Below are 23,962 nucleotides of genomic sequence, written 5' to 3'. Positions count from 1 at the left end.
TTTATGTCAAAGAAGCGTACAACACGTTCGAGTGAAAGCCGAACAAGGCTGAAAGCCAACTTTACATACAGAAACAACTGATGCCGTCGAAATGCTGTAAGGTAATCAAAACCAACGAGCAGCAAGGAATCGCATCACCAGCAAACCAACAAGTGCAATTTGCTCTACATTGCAAGCTACGGCACCGCCGAACATGACTATTCGCGTGGAAACAATGCATCATCCGACGGTTGCCATCGTAGCCGTAGTGATCTCCGCCGGACGAGGTAAGGGCAAAGGGCACCACGGAGCCAAAAGATCGGCGGAGAGGAACGAAAAGTCATTAAATTATTTTCCTATTTAATTTTATTATCTGCTGCAGCTGGGGGTAGAGAGAGAGAGGGACCAAGTTGAAGCATGGGATAAGCTGGCAGGGTGTAGATTTCATGTTCGAATCGGCGAGCGTTCACCAGCGCAAGTGGAAGAAGCAGCACGATTATAGCATCGCCATTGGTTGTTTGCTCGACTCCGGGATGATTAGGTTTGGATAGATTGGCTAGAAACCGGTCGTCGTTAAGGCCACCACTCATCAGAAAGACCCCGGCCCGTAGGCAAAGTATTCTGATTTTTATCAACAGCAATATTTTGTCTGTAACATAATAATTTACTAGTTAGCATCGTGGCGGACAGACAGATAGGCCGAACGTCGAACCAGATAACGCCTAACGTCGATCAATGTATGCTGGGCAATATCAATGAAATTGATTGCTGTACAAATAAATTGGTGCCTTCTTGTTCGACGGGAACATATGTTTCAAACACAAACCGGACAAGGGGAGGAGGGTTTCCAGTTGCGGTGATGGTGGTGGTTGTTGTTGATATTAAACTCAATCACTCGGTGCTGCGGTTCAGTTTGGAAGTGGCGAGGAGTTTCGCCACTCTAGACGCTGCCAGAGCGCAGTTGTCTATTATTATTTAATTTAATTTTAATTAAGCTTAATTCGGACAGTAGTGCATTACCGAACTAGTCTAGGCCTCTGTACTTCGGCTATCTTGTCCGTTTGTTTTGTGCAGTCGTTCGGCGACTGTTTGAGACGAGTGAAACGGAACGGGGGAGGGTTAATTCTCATCTCGAATCGAACATATGCCAGACAGTATCGATTCGCAGACAGTTCATGGCGTGGATTGCTTTAACAAACGATTTGTCATTACCGTCCATCGTGTGGAAGTGAGAACTACTTCAGCCTCTCTACGCTTTGGGAGATCGTTCCCAGTCCCTATCGGAGCTCGAGAAAAGGAAATCGAAACGACTCGTGAAGAGTTTTTGGATCTTGGCGGGGGCAGCTGCAGTAGAAATAATATCAAGAAGAGGCAACTTTTAAAAGCCTGCTTCTACCCTGGAGTTACCCCCGAGAAGAAGAGGAAGAAATTTAAGCCGTTTTCAACCGCAGCGGGGAGCGGCGGACGATGTTGGGCGCGCGAGAGAGCGAGCGAACGAGAAAACACACAAAAAATAAATACTCCAAGCAAGAGGGAGCCAAGTGGATTTTATTACATTTTTTTTCATCCACTTCTTAGCGTACTCTTTATTTTTGAGGCTGAATCTTTTTACCCGGCTTCTTTTCGGTCCAAGAACCCAAACTCTTTCGAGAGGTTCCACGTCGTACGGTGCGCGATGCGGTGAGGTTATGTTTCGACGAGGTGCTTTTTTCATCATCATTCTTTCAGCGTGCCTTCCGCTGAGGTTCACGAACCGATCGACCAACGCTTAGTCTCGGTTCTTCTCGTGTGGTTTTATGTTTAGAATGTCCCGCAATCCTTTCCCGTTCGATCTTCCCCTCCCGCGAGCGAACCGCGCCAACGCCGAGAACTTAAGATCACCTTCACGTTCGAAGCGGTTCGGGGCTTCAATTTGTCCTTGAATTTGAGTGACTGTACGAAGCGGGGTTCAACGAGTTATGGTCTTCTTATCGATAGTCCGTAGAGGCAGTGAACTTTGCCGAACACTTGTAAAAAAATAAAACTAAAATTTTCACTTTATAAAGTTAACTATTAATGGTTAATTATTAACACTGGCGTTAAGGTGTTTTTTTTCACGGCCAATCCGCCCCGAGTCGAATCAGCCAGCCACGTCAAATGAATCGTTATGTTATGCACATATGGGCGCTAATTCGCCTCCTCCGATTCAAGTATGTGCCAGGGAGGGGCGTAGCAACTCTCGGCGGTTGGAACTACAAAACTGCACATCGAGCGTGCATTAATATTATTGCAAATTAACATATAAATTGTGCTGATGTTGAATTTATAAGTTGTTTTTTATCGCGGGCGCGCTCAGCGCCCCCTCCATCAGCCAATCCTTCGCTTAATATTATCGTTAAATTATAATAAAAAAAACCCGCGACAACCATATAGAAGCAACCGAAGCGGCGGAAGGAGATGCGAGCGACCATCATCAAACCTCCTCTGCGCGCGATTCGCAGGGAGTTTGGGACGGGGCACTCCCAGCGATTTGAACGCCCAAACGATCGTCTCGTTTAGCCTCTTCGGCCGCACTATCGCGCTATCGCCGCCGCGAAGATCATCTCCAAGTAAGCGAGCGAGTTCGAGCGACTTCGAAACTTAATTAAAGAAGTTTGTTTTTCGTTGCGTCCCGTACGTTCCTCCTTCTCCTGCTCACCGGTGACAGAGTAGTCGGGAGACAATCTCACCCGGTGAACGGATCATAGTTTCCTGTTCGCGCTTACGCCCAGATAACACCGCTGATGGCTTTCCGTCAATAACCGAAATGCGGTGAGGCCGCTCGGGCAGTCACCGGGGGAAGCAAGGGTATGCGAATGAGATATGATGGATGATTAATAGCTCTCCGGTTGGTTAATTGGCACGCATAGAGAGTACTATCGCTAACTGCATAGGCACAGGGCGGCTTGCGGTCTAAAGTCATTAGGTCCGACTCGCCAGCTAGGGGATAATAGCCGCTAAGGGTTTTCATTATGGTCGACCTAGGGCACATGATCAAAAGTGTGGTACTATGATTGATCACTTTATGATCGTTGAATCGGGGTTAGGTTCAAAACTTGGATATTACGGAGCATTTGGAGAAGCGTTGTCGTTGGTGATTTTTATCTTTATTTGATCTGAGACCTGTTACACTAACGCAGGGAAACCAAGTAGAATAGTGGGAATAATAAAAATCCCACCGTTTGCCACATCACTGTTTTGTTCTTAATTTACAGCTCTTCTGCAGTATAATTAAAATGCGTTTTCGCCGACATCGATAGGCAACGATTCGGAGATCTCCCTATGAGTGTTGGTGAGTTTGTGGTAATTTGACATATTTTGATATTTCGATTCCCGATACCGACAATGGTACGAAATCACTTCTTATACTTAGCTCGTCTATCTGGGCTGTTATTCCACACTCCGGCTTTGATTGATTAGATTGATTATTAGGTTCTAGAGCATCAGCATTTTTCAAATACAATTCTCAAGTGTTAATTTGTTTATATGAGTTGAATGAATGATGAATAATAAAAAATTTAGATCTCTAAAATGTTTTACTTCAATATTTCAAATCGTGTTTATTTCGAACTTTATTGGGTCCTTTTTCCAGAATTAAGGCAATGAGTCAATTTTGTTAGTATTAGGAAGGGTGCTTCACTATTTCGTAAATTACAAGGTCTACAATCGATGGAATGCGTATTAATTAGTATCAATATCTTTACTTCTTTTTCAGGGAAAGAATAACGAATATGTGCTGAAAAGGGTGCAATACTCGTGTTTGGGCGCAGCGAATCCAATGCTCAAATTTTCATACTACTATTTGAGGCAATGTGTTGAACGAATATGGCAGACGCAGCTCAAATCATCGGTTTTGAATGTGTAGGACGATAATTGAATTAAGATGAAAATAGACTCAGTACCCTACCTGGAAATCAAAATTTGCTCCTCTATGAATGATTGAAATTTAAACTATTTTTGTATTTAGAATATCAAAAGTTTAGTGTAAATTATATGATTTTATGATTATTTTTTTCTTCCAGGACATCAATTGTTAAGTATTCATCATTACAGTAAGTGCATTATAAATCGGTTCGTAGCTGTGTTAAGTGATTGTGAAAAAAATGTTCTGCATCAAGTGAGATTTCAAAAAAATTGAAATAGATTTGGAAAGAAATATTTCTTAAACTGCATCGAAGTGGTTGCGTGAATAAGAGATGGGAAGTGCAATCAGTACTGAAAATTGATGTGTTACAGATATAGTGTGCAAGTCCGATCAAGGCGAAAATAGACTTATTACCCTACCTGGAAATCCAAAGTTGGTCTTTTCTAATTAATTAAAATTGTGAGTATTTTTGTTTTTAGAATATCAATAGTTCAGTGTAAATTATATGATTTTATGATTATTTTTTTTTCTTTCAAGACATCAATTGTTAAATAGTCATCACTACTTTAAGAGCATTAAAAATCGGTTCGCATCTGTGTTAAATGATTGTGAAAAAATGTAGTGAGGCTTCAAAATTTTTTTAAATAGATTTGAAAAGAAATATTTTTTTAAACTGAGCAGAAGCTATTTCGTGGAAAACAATGATGTGAAGTGAAATTGAAGAGGTACGGCTACAGTGTGCTAGTCTGAGCCAGGCGAAAATAGACTCAGTAACCTACCTGGAAATCCACATTTGCTTATTTGTGAATAATTAAAATTTTGAGTATTTCTGTATTCAGTATATCAAAAGATCAGTGTAAATTAAATAATTTTATGTTAATTTTTTTCTTCCAGGACATCAATTGTATAGTATTCTTCATTGCAGTAAGTGCATCACAAATCGGTGTTGTAGTGCATCAAGTGAGATTTCAAAAAAATTGAAATAGAATTGGAAAGAAATATTTTTTTAAACTGAACAGAAGTGAATTCGTGGAAAGCGAAGTGAAGCGCAATTAATTCTCAAATATAGTGTGCAAGTCCGAGCAAATAGACTCATTACTCTTCCTGTAAATCCTAATTTTATCTTTTCTGAAATTTTGAGTAGCTTTATATTTAGAACATCAAAAGTTCAGTGTAATTTAAATGACTATGATTATTTTTTTCTTCCAGGCCATCAATTCATAAGTATTCATTTTTCCAGTAAGTGTATTACAAATAGGTTCGTTACTGTTAAGTGATTGTGAAACAAATGTTGTAGTACATCAAGTGAGATTTCAAAAAAATTGAAATAGATATGGAAAGAAATATTTATTTTTAACAGAACAGAAGTGATTTCGTGAAATAAGTGATGTGAAGTGCAATCAGTTCTCAAAATTGAAGTACAGCTACAGTGTGCAAGTCCGAGCTAGGCGAAGGTATACTCATTACCCTACCTCAAAATCGAAATTTTATCTTCCCTGAATAGTTGAAATTTGGAGTATCTTTTTATTAAGAATATCAAAAGTTAAGAGCAAATTATATGATTTCATAACTATTTTTTTCTTTCAGTACATCAATTCTTAAGTATTCCTTATTCCAGTAAGTATATTACAAATCGGTTCGCATCTGTATTAAGTGATTGCGAAAAAATGTATTGCATTAAGTGAGATTTAAAAAAAAAATCCGAAAGAGATATGGAAAGAAATATTTTTTTTAATTGAGCAGAAGTAATTTCGTGGAAAAGGTGTTAAGCAGCGCACTTAGTTCTCAAAATTGAAGAGGTACAGCTACATTGTGCAAGTCAAAGCAAAACGTTCGTCAGTAGCATTCTTTCTGATTGCTACTCGAACATATGGCGATTGGCTTATGGTCACCGTAGAATTTTTAAATAATCAAAATTGTTTATTGCTTTTTAGTGCCTTGAAAATGATATACCAAAAATCATTAGTTGTTAAATGTTCAAATTTTCAATTCTACCGCATCACCACTTATGTAAACCCAGAGCGCACTGAAAATTTTAATCCTCCGGCACTCGCGCCTTTTTTTTACAGAAACTTTGATCAGCAAAATAATTGGATCGAAAGAAATGACGTTCGAAAAGTTGTATGGATTGCATACCTTTAGGCAAGTTCATGCATATTACTGTTACGTCCCAAAAGAAAACCAAATTGCCTGCAAGTATTCTAAGGACTTTTACGTAACTTTTCCAGCAAAATAGTTCAAACTGTTTGTGGTTTACTTTATCAAAATGACAACGGTTTCTAGTGGTTTGATTTCATGGATACATAAGTGATTGTTGATCTAATCGAAAAAATGCAAGGAAGTAATGTAAATTTCAGTTTAAATTTGTGTTTCGTAAAAAACACCACTAAATGACATATTGACATGGTGTTAATAGATGTTAACCATGTTTGGAAGCGATTTGCGTTTTTTTTTCGATAATTTTGTTAGAGGGAATCATCTCATCGTACAGTTTTTAAAACAAGTCTCATATGATTCAAGTTATCCTGTGAAACGACCACACGAATAACATGAGCAATACACTAATATGGAATTTAATCGAGTTTTCAGCTATTTCCTAGCAGGTGGTGCTAACAAGCAGCCGGAACCTACTTAGATTCGAGCCGTAATCTGTCGGTTGTTCGTTTTCGAAATCATTGTAGATCTAGATTTGTTTAAGATCAATCTGGAAGCCGGAAAATGCATTGATTGGGTAGTTACGCTTTTATGATGGAAAAAATGCGGCGAAATTAGTTGAGCTTCACGCCAACAGATGACTCCAATGTGCAACGGGAATTAACTTATATTTTAATACGAAAACCAATTGCCATTTTAATTATTTTTATTCATTTGCCTTCGGCCTCTGTCCGCATTGACGTAAGAGAGGAGATTACAACATCTGGATCCTAAATATCGACTAACACATAGACCAACGGCTTTACTTTCCGTCCGAAGGAAGACGTAACTAGAGAGATTTTTCACCTGAGAAAATCTTAACATCGGCTGAGATTGAACCCAGACCCACACTGGTGACATATTTTAGGCCACTCAAAATTATTTCGTATTCTTTATCCGAATGAAATCGCCAGCTTTCAGTTGTAGTTGGTCATCGATGTCTGGAGCAATGCGTTAATGACTAAATATAAATATAGCAGGTCGTTTCACCCAAGCTAAGCTAAGCTATGTCAAGCCAATCGTTCTCTCCTAAGCTAAGCAAAGCTATGCTAAGCTAATCGTTATCACTGAAAACGTATTTTAGCAAAACACCAATTAGAGATAATCGAGAGGAGTTCCACAATCAAATAAGGTTTAACAAGGAATCTCATTTTCCCACAGCTATTGGGAGCAGAGAGTATAACGACTTGCATAATAAAGAACTACGCCACTTCTTTTTAGTATATTTGAAAAACAGTACTAGGCGCGTTTTTAAGGGAACGTTTTAGATTCCTCGAATGCTGTTTGTACGTGAGGCCTTGTAATGTGGACTCACCTACCAAAGGTTAGCCGACACTAGTTTAAAACGACACACCATTTTGCCCCGACCATCAGTGCGATTGTTATTCAAAATCATTGATCACTAGAGCAAGGGGTTCTTAAAACAACCAACCCTATGCTTCAGTAGTTCCAAGCACGACAAACTCGAATCGGTGACAACACCGTCGATCTCGACCTTGTGAGCGGACATGTAGTCGCGATAGTTCTTCATAAACGGCTTGTCACCAGTAACGTAATTTGCTTGCTGTAGCCAGAATATCACAATTATGATCTTATCTGGGCATATTCACAAGTTATCTGTCACGGATGAAACTTCTTCGTCAGTTCTTTCGAAATCTTTAAAATATTTAGCGGATTATCCTCGATCCGAAAAGAGATCAGATTTGGTCCAACCGAGTTCAATGTGTATAATTTTAAATAGGAAGTCGAAGTCTTTGATGAAGAATCCTGTTCGATATCTGTCTTACCATTAGCTGGGGTTTTTATAAGAACTATGGGATGCATAATATAATGAAGGACAAGTCAGAGGATAATATAGAAAAAAAATGTGGTCAGCTATCTTCACTTGATGTATGATTGGATGGAATCGATTTTCCTCTGAGGATATGCAAAAACCTTCGTCAGAAATAGATCATACACAGAAAAAACATTGGTAAAAGTAAGTGTTCCGCTCTTAGCAAAGGCAACCATCGCCTACTATTATATTGAAATTAAATCTTTTAAATTAATCAAGCATTGTAATCAAAATAGAAGTTTTTGATACACAATAATTCACCAACCTGATAACAACCCCTGAAAAGTTGTCTCCTGAATATACTGGCCTTGAAATACACATTGAAAAAGCCCGTATGCAAAATTTGAACTAAATCGAAAAAATTGTCTTATAATGGCATGAAAAGTCGAAATGTATTGTAATTTCGACAAAAAGCCTTTCTGAGACATTGAAAATTTTTAGTTTGGAAATGCAATTTTTAATTTTTTTATGTCCTAAAAATGCATGAAACGTCGAGAACTAGAGTCAATAATTTTTATTGTTCTTAAGAAAATATCAATTTCGAAATTAAAAGTACCAGAGAGGCAACATTAAAAGAAATTACGAGAGGATACAAGATCCAACTTTTCATACATTTCTGTGTTGTGTGTTTAAGTGTGTTAACCGAGTGGCGATAAAATGCCGAGTTGGTACTGGAATTAGAATGCTTACTGCAAAACAAAGGGATCCTATCAGAGTGAAATCAGAGCGAATCTACGTCGATTGCTTGTTTTTTCTCTGTCTTCATTGGATATGCTGCAAGCAGGTTTCTCGCATCCTAATGTCAGTACCAGCTCTAGATCAGCCGTTCGCCGCCACTGTGTTGGCATTAGAAAGGAAATTAAAAGATGTCTTCCCAAAGCCGAGTCTCAACACAACTCTAAAATTTTCCATGTCCCATAAAAGCGATTTTCTAACAACTTTTTCGATGTGACACTAGATTTTTACTCTTTATGAGATTTTAAGACATGTAGTATTAACCCTTTCATGCCCAACTTTTTTATCGTGCATGTAGGGTTTCAAAACTATTTTTCCTTGAAAACGGAGGCGTCAAAAAACACGAAAAGTCTTTTTTCATAAAGATAGGTGCTTCCCTCGCAGTGCAAAAAGCTGCTCAATTTTTACCTTCCAATGCTCAATACAATTCTCCTAGAATATTTACAATAGTCCAATTGCGTGGAAAATGTAACCAAAGACAGTCTAAATTGATAAGTTTTATCGATTTTCAAAAATATTGCAACATAACGAAGATATATGACAAATTCATTTTTCGTCGTCAACGTAAATGTTCCTGGCAGTACTGCTCCATCGGAATCCAATCAGACTAATTGCAACAACTTCAGTTCTAGAGCAGGTCCTTGAAACTATTATTACTCCAATGAAATGTCACACTATCTATTTTTGTGAATTATCAGTGGCTCTATTCTCACAGTCAGGTCACCTAGTGATCAGAAGAAAATTTCATTCTAGTCGCTAAGTGACGTGACTGTGAGTGTAGTTCAAGCTTTGCGGCTGGAATGAATGACGTGACCGTGAGAATAGTTCAAGATATGCGGCTAGAATTTACATGAAAATAGTGACAGTTAAACACACACAAACTTCAGTAGAATCTTTTGGGAATAGCCCTCTTCGGATCTTTTACAAATTTACAACCGACCATTTAAAGAAATTTTTCGCATGGTTGTATTTTGAAGGGGCTTTAATTCCCTAATGGATCGTCAGCTCAATAAACCGATCTACTCCTACAATCCCCGTCCGTCGCCCCCAAATACCTAGCGTCAACTGTTTTCACTAAGTCTCTCAAAAAATGCTCCATCCATCACCCTCGAACTTTTTACTTTAAATGATATTACAGACAAATCCGCAGTGAACCTAAATTTAAAATTTCACGTAACCTGCATGTAACGTAAATATGTCAGTCCCACTAATTCACGATTGAACATTGTAATAGGTTAATGAAAGGATTACTCATCCAATTTGTATCAGTCGTGATACCAATTTTTGTTGTACTCGTATATCTTTATTCTTTAACACGCTAGATTTTTAGCGCAGCGTGCACTCAGTACACTAGCGCGAGGGACTAAAGGTTAAAGCCAAATTAACACCTTTCCGATCCGATTCAGTGACAGATTAGTACCGTGTACGAACACCAATATTCTTTCGTACACATCAAACTCAAGCATTCACATTTGTCCGGCACTGTGCCGTGCCGAAGCGTGTATGCTCGCGTATGAAATCTTTAAAAGATCATTGGTGCCCGTGCACGGTACTGAACTGGAACTGAAACTGATCGGATAGGTGTAAATAGCGCTGAAAGCTGATGTCTTTCAGGTACATTAGAATTTCCATTACTTTCCGGTTAGTTTTGTCTTGCAGATACTTAACTTCATATTCCATATTCGTATTCACTGGCAACGCTACTATTCTAGACAAATGTCGAAGGGGAGCAAACCAGACTACCCCAAGGGTGCTAGAAGATCAAGTTACGGCCCTGGAGATCAGCAGTATGCATGTTATAAAATTCTCTGGTATGAATTTTTATCGTCAGTTTCATTACATTTCATTACATTCTAAGAGTCATATTATTGATATCGTTATGAATGAAATAGGATTGACGATGTGCAATCAAATAGGAATTTCAACAATCAGTCAATATATTGAACGTGTAAAGCCCACCATTTAGATTGCCCCATCAGATCTACCTTAGTTTGAATATCGCATTTCCTGGTTAAATCAGGACAAACGAACATGTTAGTATATACGCAATGCAAACCGCGTGTCAGTTTGAAAGCTATTCTAATTTAGGTTTTTTAGGATTAAAAATCAGAATTTCAGGTGTAAAAATTATGTGCTTGTAAGGACACTTGCTAAGAGAGAATTTTTAAAAATTAATGAATTAGATGAAATTGAAAATAGCGGATTTACGCTATTTTTGAGCAACTTACTGTAATTTTACCAAATATTTGCTGAGTTTTTCATTGCTTTGTATTAAATTCAATGAGCTAGGAAACTGTTTTCCAGAAAAACGAATCTTCACTTAGTTACACACGTTGTTCTATTGTTATACGACGATATTTTAGCAGAATAGTTTTCAAAACACCGCTAAAACTTTTTTAACTAAATTTTCTAACAGGGACATCAGCGTGAACATGACCGCAATGAGACGGTGAACGACGAAATAATTAACAGTATCGTTGCAGCAGTTCCAAGTGATGTGAAAAATTGAAATAGATTTGAAAGAAATTTATATGAAAGATGCGTCGAACACGTTCGAGAGAGAGCTGAACAAGGTAGAAATCCATCTTCATATACGTCTCATGCTGCCGAAATACTAATCACTAGGTAATCAAAACCAACGAGCAGCAAGGAATCGCATCTCCAGTAAGTAGTTAGCTACGTGTCAGTTTGAAAGCAATATTTATAGTTTTATTTAGGTTTAAAAAATCAAAAAAATAATTGAAATTTAAAGATAACGTGCTCGTAAAGACATCCACTAGTAGAGAAATGTTTTACCCCTTATGTCCTAGCGTATGAAATTTCATGCGCAAAAACAACACATTTCAGAATCATACTTGCTATACGATAAAGGCGTTTTCAACCTTCTGGTCTTCTGAGAACGTTAATTAATACCCTATAGTTTATAATGTGTGTGCTCAATAATCTTTTTTAATAAAATTCCATTGTGTTTTCGAGTGTCAAAGTTGGACAAAATTCAAACCAAAATATGAACAATACATATTATTAATTTTATCTTATACATCACTAATTCTTGTTTCGGATTATGAATGAATGACCATGAGAGGTGCGAAAGATGTGGCTTATTGCGAAAAAATGGAAGAAATTGGTGAAACAATTGCGAAAATTCTGCTGGTAGTTCAAGGTATGAAATATCATACGCTAGGCTGAATCGATATCTTTTTTCCCAAAGCAAAATTATTTCATCTTTAGGACCAGGAGGGGATTCAGAACTTTCTCGCTGATTTTAACGTTGAATCAGTGCATTCAAGGCTAACAAATGCTTAATATGTAGCAAATCATACCTGGTTCCAGCCAGAATATTTTTTATGTAAATTCTCGTAAGAAAATGTTCTTTTTCTTAAAATAATTACAAAGTTTAAGGGAAAGATGATTTGATGCAACGAAACAACCATGAGACGAAACGGCACGAGAGAGGAGAAAAGTGTTAAAATCATTCAAAAAAGCTGCTAAATGAATGATCTCGCAAGGTTGAAGATATTATTCGATTTTATACTGAATATAAAGATTTTACCCGAATTTCCTATGTAATGATTTTTTGATACCCTATCAGCCCAGCGTATGAAAATTCATACGTTAGTTTTTTCGCAACATAACGTTCCAAAGTGGATATTTGTTTTTCACATACTTAATTCGCCATAATATGAGGGCTCACGAAGTATTTTATAAATTACCAAATGTTTTAACACAGCTGGGTTATAATGGGTTAAAACAAAGAATTGTATGGGATTGAAAATTGTGGATTTTTTTTTTCTATTTTTGAGCGACTGTCAATAAATTGACGACATGCTAGCAGAACAGATTTCGAAATGCTGCCAAAAAGATTTTTTAATTATATTTTCTAACAAAGACATCACAGTGAACGTGGCCGCAAAGTGACGATCGAAAATAATTAACAGTGTCGTTGCAGCAGTGTCAAGTGATGTGAAAAATTGAAATAGGTTTGAAAGAAATTTATATCAAAGAAGAATACAACACGTTCGAGAGAAAGCCGAACAAGGCTTCTGTTGCAGTCGACATGCTGTAAGGTAAAGCCAATGACCAATAAGGAATCGCATCACCAGCAAGTAGTGAACCATGTGTCAGTTTGAATGCAGTTTTTTTTGGTTTAAAGGTCAGAAGAAATTTATATTTTAGGTTTAAAAATAACGTGCTCGTAAGGAGATCCGCTATGAGAGAATTTTTCAAAATTAAAAATGTGTAAGCAATTCAGAATCCGGATTGCGGATATTTTTTGAGGCGCTGTCAGAAATTTCACTGAGCAACTGAGTTTTGCATCGCTTTCTATTGAAATTCACGTTTGTTTTTTTTTGCGATAGACAAACATTACCCAACTGCTTGTTCAGTGAATATCGAACGACATGCTGAAGAGCATCAAAAATACACAACATTACAAGACTAGTACAGCAAACCAGCAAAAGCCACTTTTCTGAATAAAAAATGGACGATAAGTTAGTACTGTGTAAATTCTTTGTCTTGCAAACGTTTTTTCGGTGAAATTATTTTCATTCCAAACAATACTGCGATAGTGAAATTTTATTAATAATAGTGCGTCCGTAATACCAAGTTATAATGTTTCGGTGTTATAGGCGGTACTTCTTCTTGGTTAAGATTGAAAGACACCTCAGAAATTTATTCAGGTTATTTGGTATAGATTCTGCAAAGATTCACGAAATGCAAAACCACAAGAACGTCACAGATTTCGAATTTCGTCATCACATACATAAATTTGGCTGAAAAGCGGTAACAACTCAGTGAGAATTGTTTCCGAGCTGAGAATTCAACTTTTTTATGAAATTCAACCTAGTTTGTTCTAAAATTTCTGGTAGTGCTTTAGGCTAATAGAAACCTGGAAGAAAATTCATATTTGGAATCTAGCACGGAACTCATGTCAAATTCTTGATGTACAAGATTTCTTCAAATGAAAATGAGTGCGCCTCAAATGTGAAAACGTTTTTTATCAACGTTTCTGCACTTCAAATCATATTTGCGGAATGTGCTGTAATATTAGGACCGAATCTCAACTGCTGAATAAACCAATCAATTTCGGTTAAAATTTAAATCTTCTTCCACCCGTTAAAATTTCCTGTTATAACTAGCAGACAAAACTGATAAAAAAGCTTTCTTTTACTGGTCATTTATCTACAAATTACTGAACAAGTCCGAGTTCTCTGACTTCAGAAATTTTCCAAAAACGAACCGAGAATTTCTTTGACTGAACTGCAGACGTTAAGACACGTTTAATTTCGCTTGGAGCACGAAAACAAAATTGTGTTTCTGGGCGAAATACCTAACGGTGTCCTTTTCCAAACCGTAGCAAAATATGACTGTTCTAAGTAATTAAAACTTAGTGTGGACATGCTGTTTTAATGTCTAACTTTCCTTTGTGGCGTCACAACTGAAAGCACTTTTTATATGATTTTCTAAATATCTGATTGGAGAAAAATCGGAGTCCAACTAGAATGGTTCAAAATGGTTTGCTCAAAGGATATCACCAGGGGTTTGCTCAGAAACACAAATAGTGTTTTCGTTTTTTGGAGCTAGCGTCAATCAGGCACCAGCATAGTCCTGGCACTAAGTTTGTGTCGGATACTGATGAGACGAAATCGAAACGCAAATTGCATAACTAATTTAGTTATAGGTTTTCTGCCCTTCACGCGCCAATGTGGTTTTAAACGATTTTATGCTTAGTGGAGAAAAATTAAATTTAGTTAATAGTACAATTGTAAATTTCACAGAAAAATTATTTTTTGAACAGGAAAACGCACTTGCACTTAACAAGTTTTGAAATTCTCGTTCACTGTCATTATTCCTATTGGACACAAAAGTCACTTTTAATAAAAGATGAAATGCTAAAATATAAATATTTCGAAATGTGCCCAATTTTCATGGATAGATCTCCAGAAAAACAATCACATCGCCACACATGAACAATCAACCTAACGACACAAATTCCACAAACCCAACAATGCCGTCGGCACTTTTTTCCCGCTCCAATCGCGTTACAAATAGGGTCCTCGCGATTAACTCGTCTCAAACTCGTCATTTCCGGTTAGAACAACGGAGGAAACAACCAACCACAAACCCACTTTTGGCAAACTGCAATTAGGCTCACTTAGTTAGTACCACAAGCCACACAGAGTCGCAGTTTATTCGGCCAAACTGGTAACCGAACAGGGCTCCGAACACTCCTCTCCGGCTCCAGTAGTGGAGCAGACAGACCCTGTCTTCACGTGTGGAGCGCGCAGAATTTCCCTTTACAGGTAGCTGCGCCGCACTGTTCAACAATTCAACATGCAAACCGCACTCAAATTACTTTCTCTTTACCGCGCACACGAGCTTTCGGCCGCCCTCCCCCGCCTCCACATTCACACCCGAGGTTTAGCCCTCTGTCCGAAAAGGAAACCAAAAACCCTCCGAATTTGCCGAGCGAAGAAAGCAAGGCAAACTGTGCTGACTTCTAGCATCTACCAACAGTTTGTAGGTTTTAATTCTTTTTTTTTTGACAGTGAAACCGAACCGGGGCCCGAAAATGGAAAAAAGGTGTCAATGTGGGTTTTCCTCCTTCTTTCGTGACGATCACAAGGTGCTGCACCTTTCGCCATGTTTTGTCACTTTTTTTTTCCTTCTGCTGGTCTATAATTTTCTTCTGCCCTCAGGTTGCCGGACAAGCGACGAACTGACAGGTGGAAAAGGTGAACCTGTTTCGTCAAAAGTGTCTAGTTTTCATGTTTCGTCATTTTTTTTTGATTTGTCTGGTTCGCTGAAAGTTCCGAAACGCAGTGAAATGCACCGTCACCTGCTGCGATGAGGGATAGCGAAGTTTTGTTTTTAGGTTTAGAGGTTTCGACAGTTTTATCTTTGCTTTTAATGGGGGTCCGTTTCTTACCGTTTGACAGGTTCGCTCGCATTTTACTGGAATCTACTGGATCTTGATACACTTGGACGATTTAACAATTGGATAATCCCAAAGGGTGGACGGTCACTTGGTATCACTGATTGGTTTTTATTCTCAAACTGTTTGCAAGGATCACTTTGATTGTCAGTTACAGAGGAAACTTCGAAGTTCCACTACACCACAGGCGGTTGGCGTTGTTTTCACTTGCTCGTGTCTTGTGATTACTTTTTTTTTCTTCGGTTCGTCGACAAACTCTTCTCTAATTCGTTGTTCAAACACTACTTTTTACTTCTCTACTACCGATGACGCCAATACCGAATGATGATGATGATGATGATGACGGTGTTGTTGTTGTTACTGCTAATACCGCAGTCCGCACTTGCTGCGCTCCACCGAGCAACTGTCGGAGCAAAAACTATGTTGACTGCACGAAAGGCTCCACCACACAGCCAGGCGCTCGTTTCCACTTCTGCTGAGAGGGGCTTCGGTTAACGAGTTCGGAATCGGCACAGGTTTGCTCCACTGGAAAACCGTCTACACGGCGCGAAAGTCTGCGAACGAATGAAAAGGAAAATTTCAGTTGGAATTCTGTTGTAGATTGCGACGACTGCCACCGCCGCCAACTCACGTACACTCACACTTGCGCACACTCGCATACGAACGACGGCGATAGTCGGGGGAGGGAGCGAAAGTCGCGCGGGACGTACGAGATCGTTCTCTTATTCTCCTATGTGGAGACACGAATACAAACGAGCCCGCGGGAGTGCCCATCAGCACCGTGAGCCAAAGCAAGACAGCACATGTCGGACAAGCACTTGCTAGCGCGTAAGGTGAAGGCGATTGCGGGATCGGTCGGCACGGTATGTGTTGGTGCTTCGTCCGTATACGCCGTATACGGATAGTGTATCGTGTATAGCGAAACCGTCCGTACGTGACTGACTGCTACGACGTACAGACCGTGCGCCTGCGCCTACTGCGTTGCGGTGTGGGGTTGCCGTGTGTAGAATAGAACGCGTACTTGTTGGAGGGGTCGAATCAAGTATGCGTTCGATTCTAGCACATGTTCAGTACGGCATACACACGAGGCCCGTAGGCGTTTGGCAGAACCAAAGGAAGAAACTTGTATGACTTCATCCGCATTTGCGCGTCGTGGCACAAATCGTGTGTGAGGGATTTTTCCACATATCGAGAAGCGCTTCTCCCTCACCCTTCTACCGTGCTGGTAAAAAAAGAAGGAAAACCAGAGAATCATGCACGGAAAATGGAAGTTAATTTCTGATAAGTATGCAAGAAAAATCCTCTTCAATCCACCCCTTCTGCTTTGCTTACCGTCAGAACTTTTCGGCAGTATATGTTACCCTCGGTTTCGCTCGTATCTGGTCTGTTCACCTCCATCCCTCACCGACCCAAGCCACCAAGTTGTTCGGCCATGATCTCGAGCGAACTTTATTATTTGTATTATGTTTAATTATTCGTTAAAAACGGGTCAAAGCAGCAGACATTAAACCCGCCACTCTTCAACCCCTTCACAGCTAGAGAACGCCTCCCCTCCCCCGTCAGTGAAAGTGAACTGTCAAAACTTTTGGATTCGCACTTTTGTGCGATGTGGCAAAAATCATGCTAATGATACTAATTAGCATTCATTGCCCCCTCGAAACTTCGACCACACGTACACACGACCCAATGTGTGCCTAACCTGTTAGTGTTAGTGTTGTGAGATTTTCGGCAAGGATCGACGAAATCACTGCTTCCTGCTCCGGCACCCCGCCTAATTGTTGTTTTCCTACGACACAATACTTGTTTTTATTGTTTCCCGCCCTGCCTGGAAGCCTGGAGCTGTATAGCGGCTACAATCCGCGCTCTCGGGGTCACGGTCAAAAGTCAAGAGGTGTGCAGGAATAAAGTGCAATTTTCCGGTGCCCGGTGAGTGACAGGTTCGATGTGCAAGGAAAGATGTTGTCGCACCCGACTGTCAAACAATTAGCTTGCGTGACTGTCAAACTGACAGCTTACATGTAGGCTTTAAGATGCTCACACCGTTTTCAGCAAGACTGCAACCATGCATGGCACAAAGTGTGAACGAGTGAGTGTATCCGAATTTCGCTAATTAATTAGCCTGAATTTTGTTTGGTTTATTTTGCCGTTGTTCCTCTTCGGGAATGGTTAGAAGGTCGCGACTTCACGAGTGATGGATAACATTTGAGCTGCAAAATGGCAACTGACAACAGAGTGAGTGTGACTATTCAGCCGTCGAATGCCGCCGTCGCCTGCTGGTGGGGGCAAAAAGCTGAAACAATGTGCGCGGGATCAGAGACACTGAACGAATTGTAACGTTGTAGCTGGTCGATTGCGAAAATAGCATCGTTGGAAAATAACCCCCTCTATCTGTCGCTGTCAAATCTTTTGGAGTTTTGCCCAGATGTTGGCTCTGCGCGAGAATGTCGGCAATGTTTTTCTTTTTCAGTGCACCGAGTGATGCGCTTTTTGCTCGGGTGTAGTTTTTGCTTGGAATACACGACTGACGGATTAATTTCAAAACAACGCGCGCGGCTTCTTTCTTTAATTGTACCACATTTGATCATCGTCCGCTGTTTGTTGGTTGTGTTGGACGCATTATCGTTTTTTGTTGTTGTTGCTGTTGTTGACTCGGCTGTACAGAAAACAACGGCGTTATCTGATACTTTAGCGCGATGCTAGCATGTCGCGATCGTTGCCTCTTTTCGTTAAATTAATTTTTATTATCTCTCTTCGTTGCGTCACCGCCATCCCGCCAGATGCCGGGTTTGATTTCTCTCCGTGGTCGAACAAAAAAATGCAACAGTTTTCCCACCAGTTTTGGAGATAAAAAAATCGAAGAGCTCGGCGCGAAACAACAGCTACAGAAACGGCGTACGAGGTTGGGCAATGTGGACAACCCATACAACCGAACAAACCAGGGCAGAGAGAGAGAAGCGCCATTAATTAAAGATTAGAGTGCATCTTCCTTCGCGCCGAGGTTGGTCGTTGATCGGGGTGAAATTTTTCGATACAAAGAATGCTCTCTGATGGACCGCCGCCGCGGCGGTTTGCCATCATCATCATCATCATCATCATCGTTGGGGTGAAGATGGATTGCAGATCGGTTAATCAAACGGAAAATGAAACAGTAGGTACGGGTGTTGGCCCCTGGTTCGTTGCTCTGTTGTGATAGGTTTACTACTAGAGCAAAATTTTGCTCTAACCGGGACATCAACAACGTTGTGGTGATCGTTAGCTGTTATTCAATTTTGAAAAGGTATGGTGCGTTGTAGTGGGTTATTAAGTGTGCAATAGTGTGTCAATCTGTCAATGTCAATCTGTCAATTTCAATCTGTCAATGTCAATCTGTCAATGTCAATCTGTTAATGTCGATTAGTCTAAGTCTAGTGAATGTAGTCGTTGTTGCATAGGATTAAGACAATGTAAAAAAATAAAAATTAATCGATTTCAATCTGTCAAAGTCAAGTTTGTTACTTAAATACAGATTGTAAAGCAACACATTTTATTGATCAGTAGTTTTTACAACATAATTCGTTTTAAATCGACCTATTCATTAAGCCGTGGGGACCATATGAAATTAAACGAGGGGTTGATTGGGAATAATATTATTTTCTGTGGTTCTACTGAATTTGAGCAAAGGCGGATATAGCGTGGTTGGTAAATTGATTGCCTTGTATGCAGCTCATCCGGGATAAATTTCCAACCCCGCACATAGTGTTAGAGACTTCTTTAATGAGAAAAAAGGAGGCAAATGACCTTAAGGTTAAAATAACTATAATCGAGATAAAAGAAGAAACAAATAGCATCTCCAAAGAAAAAAAGTCAAAAATCCATGTTGTGACGGGTGTTTGGCAAAAGACAAACATTGGGGTAAAATACCAACAACTGAAGTAATATTTATTCGAAAGAATGAAATCCTAAGTGTCTTGGAGTATGGTAAAATGAAGTGTTTTTTTTCGTACCATTTCCTTGGCTCTGGAATTTAAAGCAGGATGAGCGCGACATCACCGCAACTAAATTATGAAACGATCTGAACTTTTTCAGAAGTTTTTTTTCTTTACTACAATTATTAGTCAGGAATGAGATCTTCTCTGCTTGCGGGATACCATCCGTGACTAGCTGTTTGCTTGTGAATACTAGTTGTGTTCCGTTTTGGATTCGACGTCTATCTGGTGGCCATGTCAGTGTGCCAGATATTGATGAGACGAAGCCGAAACGAAAATGCATTAATTTCTTAAGTTATAGCAATCATATACAAAAAGGTTTTACGGAGTTACACCACAGACTAACAGACACTCGAAAATAATACTTCGCTCGCTTTAACGATCATTTTAAATGTGTTTGTAGTTGGGACTGTGGTCGTGTATGCTATGTTGGCGCCATTAACATATAAGCAAATATGCGGGGGATAGACCACTAGTGAAAAATTGTTCCCAAGTCTTAGGGGTAACCAACCAACAAATGAGGGTTTAGGATCCTGTGTGCTAGTGTTCTGGGAAAATTACCGGACCGAAATTTTTTCGCGGAATTTCTTCATAGTGTTATGTCTGTTAGTTCTGTGGTTACACTACTGTGAGACTTGGAAATACACGCACATTTTGGAAAATTTTCTTTGCGAGCTGCTATAAAGTTGGATACATAATGTTAATTGTGGAGCACAATTTTGTTTTCAAGCAATTTATTTACAAGATGGTGGCTGTGTGGTATTTTCCCACTACCGCTGATTGTCCAGGGCCGAAAATCTAGCACCCCTATTTTTTGACCTAGAGCTTAAAACCAAAGTTTTCTCAATTTCTTCAACCACTTGGAAAGAATGTGAACCATTTTTACAATACATTTTGGTGTATGTATGAATTCCATAAACAACGCAAAAACCAACGTTCACAAAAGTTTTCGAAAGCATCGCGGAAAATTTTCCAGTCTATTTCAGTCCGAGCCGTCAATATAGAGCACCTAAGACAACTAATCGGGTATTGGGAAATTATGTAAAGCCCGTGTGTTTCATTCGTCGCTCGCTAGTCGAATGAGAAGCATGTCGATGCGTGGTCAGACGATGCGGTAGGAAGCCGTTTTAAATTTTTGTCACCCAATGATAATTGCGCGTGTTTTTTGTTAAGCGGCCTTAGTCTGCTTTATGACAGATCACTTTTTAGAATGAATGTGAGTCTCATTCTCAATAAAGACAGCAAAATCAAACTGGTGGCAGATTAGATCGAATCACTTTCTTTCGAAAAATCAATCCTACGTAATGTGGAATAATGCTGATTATCTGTGGGATGCTCTATACTATGGTGATCAAATCCCAATATTTAGTGTTTCGCGGGGAGCTCGGTAACATAACGGATTATTCTGGGTAAATATTTAAACTTAATGTTCAGCTTCGGTTGGATATTTTCTTAGTCGGTTCTTTACAAGTATTGAGCATAGTACTAAACGTGAAAGGGAAGCTATTAGATTTCAATTGTAACGCTGAGTGTAGTCACGGCATCAAAATTCATCTTCCATTTCCGAAGTTTACCTTAAACTGCAACGTCTCTCGTTATTGGTCCATATATTACAATAAGAAACAACTCAAGAAAAAATAACGTCAATCGGTGCATCGGTTGAGGAGATATCGTGCTCACTGCAAACGCAATAAAAGACTATTTGGGGTAGTGGCAGTAACTTCATTAATGTCCAGTATTTTAATCTATTTTTGAACCAGAATACTTCTAACGTCTCAATACAGGAGATCCATTTTGAAATTCACTGGAAGTGGATTACCTAACGCAACAAGTCACCTGATCTGCAGTAACAATTTTGTATCTAATTTCGAAGAAGAATGCACGACTACTACTATTCGCCGTGATTGGCTCGAACGATTCCACCGGTGAACGAGCATTTCTTTGTGTTGTTAGCACCGCCCCATTGGATGACTATGAACGATGCTTTACAAAAAAAGAATCTACCAACCGATTTTCGCATAAATTAATACAGATAGAAGCATCAATTGTCTTTCTGAATTGTTGCTACCATTTACAGGCTTTAAGGTATTCAATCTCATACTTTAAAAATCGTTTTTCTCGAAATATGCTAAGTGGTGCTTGTCATACGATAGCATAACAGTGACGATTCAAAAACTTTTCATTTCGTGTTTTTTTTTTCGGTTGGCAGTAAGAACGGGTACCTATATACTAGCTTGAGATAACCTCTCACGGTGATATATGTAGCATTTTTGGAGCCACCATTATAGTACTTAAAGAACTTATTACAATTTCTTACCGCCTCCAATTTACAATCTAAGCTTACCAAAAATCTGTTCAAATCTATTCTTTTCCACCAAACTTAATATGTACCGCATGGACGATACATTCTGGCAATGAACTTACTACCTTGCGTTTGACGTTGTTGGGAGGAACGACCAAATGTGTTTCTTTGGGATTTATCTAGTATACCAGTTCGAAATAACTTTTGCTGTGCCTCGAACCATCAATCGTATCAACCCTGAGTCTGGGTATTTGGTGTTGTCTGGTCGATTAATATAGTACGGAAAGAGTTCTACAATGATGTGGTGCCATTAAAGCTACGCGTCAGTAACTGGCACCAACTTGGAGCTAGTCAGACGACAAACTAAATTGGCGCCGGTTAGACTTTTGTGATTAGCTTGCGTCATTTTAGCTTACCCAAATTCTGTATCAATTTTTTTCTTTTTACACAAAAATCTGCGCGAAAAATATAATTAACCCATTCATGCCCATGTTGTTTGTGGACAACATCGTTTTTAAACAGCTATAACTTTTGATTGTGGCGAGAATTGCTCACAAAAACAAGTAAGGCTCATTAATGTGATTATTGCCTTTAATTTGAGTATTAATAGTTGCAAGGATCAGCTCTAGAACTGAAGTTATTGCAATTAGTCTGATTGATTTACGATGAAGCAGTGCTGCCAGGGACAGTTTACGTTGACGACGGAAAAAGATTTTTTCATATATCTTTGTTATGGTGTAATATTATTGAAAACTGATAAAACTTATTAATTTAGACTGTCGTTGGCTACGTTTTCCACGTAATTAGACTATTGTAATTATTCTAGGAGAATTGTATTGAGCATTGAAAGGTAAAAATCGACCAGCTTCTAGCACTGCCATGGAAGCACCTATCTTTATGAATATAGGCTTTTCATGTTTCTTGACCCCACCGTTTTCAAGGAAAAATAGTTTCAAAACCCTACATGCACTAGAAAAAAGTTGGGCATGAAAGGGTTAATTAGCACTTCTCAAGAAAAATCTGTAGTAGAGGCAACGAGTACGAATCAAAAAGCAAAGTGATTTCCACCTTCAGTATGTTCTGTGAAGATTCAAAAGTAACGTCGCGAGTACGGTAAACTGAATTACCGTGAGATACAGACCGCCGGTTGGTAGCTGTTTCCGGGAGAAATGGACACATAAGCTGGTTTTGAAATTTTCGAAGTATACCAGCTCGAAATAACTTCTGTTGTCTATCGAACCATCAATATCCACGAAACACTAGGGCCCTTTCAAGTGCCACCAATATAATACGTAAATGATTTTGGGTTAGAAAAGTGAATGTTCCCAAAAATAACTCTAGTCATTTATAGTGTGATCCGCGTTGTTGGTTGAATTCAGAAATCATCTCAAAGTTTTTCTTGTGAAGCTTTCGAAGTCGCGCTAGTTACGAACGGAGATTTCTCTTCTATTCAATTATTTTATCCCTACTTTTTCAAAAATATTTAAAAATATGTGCTTTTGGATGCTCATTAGCTGTTTAGTGTGAGACCTATTGAACAATGACGAAAAAAGACTGCGTTTTACTAAGATCAAGGTGCTTAACCCATCAATTCGTTTCGTCATCGTGACAAATGACTATCCATCCAATATAGGAACTGGAGTGTAAGTTTTCGACCGTTTATATATTTTGCTGTACTTAATGGAATCAATCAATTTCTTCGCTATTTTGTCGAAAAAATATTCAAGAATTTTGTATTTAACTTTGCATTAATAACTAAAAAAACTTATTTTTATGAAAATGTTTTAAAAATAGTGCAGGAAAAGTGAAGTTTTCCAGCCCTTCTCGACCAGAGCCGTCAATATGGTGTACTAACCGAACACTAAAATGTTGTAAATTTATAAATATAGTTTCTTCCCATAATTGTTTGTAATATCATTCGTATGGACCTGTTTGGAGGGCACGGAGCATCTACTCAAAGGATACAAAAACATTCGGAGAAGACTAAATTTGGGAGCTGTTACCGGCTGGTGGACTGCGATTTAACTAGTTTGCTTCGTTCGGTATTAACATCAGTGATCATTTTTTTTCTTTCCGATGGTTTGAAATTAACATAAACAACGAAAAAAACAATTTTCAAACATCCTATCGAAGCTCC

At 39.0% G+C, this 23,962-nt stretch overlaps 1 long non-coding RNA gene across 1 annotated transcript in view; it reads right to left on the bottom strand.

The window, feature by feature from the left end:
- Nucleotides 1-23,962, bottom strand: part of LOC131691012 (uncharacterized) — a 73,260-nt gene that overhangs the window by 25,811 nt on the left and 23,487 nt on the right. The window contains exon 2 of the long non-coding RNA XR_009305672.1: nt 15,553-16,112. This is a non-coding gene — a long non-coding RNA (uncharacterized LOC131691012). The remainder of the gene's footprint in view (nt 1-15,552; nt 16,113-23,962) is intronic.

The sequence above is a fragment of the Topomyia yanbarensis genome, chromosome 3 (assembly GCF_030247195.1).
Source record: "Topomyia yanbarensis strain Yona2022 chromosome 3, ASM3024719v1, whole genome shotgun sequence".
In the NCBI taxonomy this organism is placed as follows: Eukaryota; Metazoa; Arthropoda; class Insecta; order Diptera; family Culicidae; genus Topomyia; species Topomyia yanbarensis.
This window is presented reverse-complemented; position numbering and strand designations above follow the sequence as displayed.